Source organism: Macaca mulatta, chromosome 4, assembly GCF_049350105.2.
Source record: "Macaca mulatta isolate MMU2019108-1 chromosome 4, T2T-MMU8v2.0, whole genome shotgun sequence".
NCBI classification, from domain to species: Eukaryota; Metazoa; Chordata; class Mammalia; order Primates; family Cercopithecidae; genus Macaca; species Macaca mulatta.
In genome coordinates, this window is record NC_133409.1 from 50,348,722 (window position 1) to 50,350,402 (window position 1,681).

Sequence of the window (1,681 nt, forward strand, 5' to 3'; positions counted from 1 at the left end):
TTTCTGTTCTTGTACATTTGCTGAGGAGTGCTTTACTTCCAATTACGTGGTCGATTTTGGAGTAAGTACGATGTGGTGCTGAGAAGAATGTATATTCTGTTGATTTGGGGTGGAGAGTTCTATAGATGTCTATTAGGTCTGCTTGCTGCAGAGATGAGTTCAATTCCTGGATATCCTTGTTAACTTTCTGTCTCGTTGATCTGTCTAATGTTGACAGTGGAGTGTTGAAGTCTCCCATTATTATTGTATGGGAGTCTAAGTCTCTTTGTAAGTCTCTAAGGACTTGCTTTATGAATCTGGGTGCTCCTGTATTGGGTGCATATATAGTTAGGATAGTTAGCTCTTCCTGTTGAATTGATCCCTTTACCATTATGTCATGGCCTTCTTTGTCTCTTTTGATCTTTGATGGTTTAAAGTCTGTTTTATCAGAGACTAGTATTGCAACCCCCGCTTTTTTTTGTTCTCCATTTGCTTGGTAAATCTTCCTCCATCCCTTTATTTTGAGCCTATGTATGTCTCTGCGTGTGAGATGGGTCTCCTGAATACAGCAGACTGATGGGTCTTGACTCTTTATCCAGTTTTCCAGTCTGTGTCTTTTAATTGGAGCATTTAGTCCATTTACATTTAAGGTTAAGATTGTTATGTGTGAACTTGATCCTGCCATTATGATATTAACTGGTTATTTTGCTCGTTAGTTGATGCAGTTTCTTCCTAGCCTCGACGGTCTTTACATTTTGGCATGTTTTTGCAACGGCTGGTACCGGTTGTTCCTTTCCATGTTTAGTGCTTCCTTCAGGGTCTCTTGTAAGGCAGGCCTAGTGGTGACAAAATCTCTAAGCATTTGCTTATCTGTAAAGGATTTTATTTCTCCTTCACTTATGAAACTTAGTTTGGCTGGATATGAAATTCTGGGTTGAAAATTCTTTTCTTTAAGAATGTTGAATATTGGCCCCCACTCTCTTCTGGCTTGGAGAGTTTCTGCCGAGAGATCTGCTGTTAGTCTGATGGGCTTCCCTTTGTGGGTAACCCGACCTTTCTCTCTGGCTGCCCTTAAGATTTTTTCCTTCATTTCAACTTTGGTGAATCTGGCAATTATGTGTCTTGGAGTTGCTCTTCTCGAGGAGTATCTTTGTGGCGTTCTCTGTATTTCCTGGATTTGAACGTTGGCCTGCCCTACTAGGTTGGGGAAGTTCTCCTGGATGATATCCTGAAGAGTGTTTTCCAACTTGGTTCCATTTTCCCCATCAATTTCAGGCACCCCAATCAGACGTAGATTTGGTCTTTTTACATAATCCCATACTTCTTGCAGGCTTTGTTCATTTCTTTTTCTTCTTTTTTCTTTTGGTTTCTCTTCTCGCTTCATTTCATTCATTTGATCCTCAATCGCAGATACTCTTTCTTCCAGTTGATCGAGTCGGTTACTGAAGCTTGTGCATTTGTCACGTATTTCTCGTGTCATGGTTTTCATCTCTTTCATTTCGTTTATGAACTTCTCTGCATTAATTACTCTAGCCATCAATTCTTCCACTTTTTTTTCAAGATTTTTAGTTTCTTTGCGCTGGGTACGTAATTCCTCCTTTAGCTCTGAGAAATTTGATGGACTGAAGCCTTCTTCTCTCATCTCGTCAAAGTCATTCTCCCTCCAGCTTTGATCCGTTGCTGGCGATGAGCTGCGCTCCTT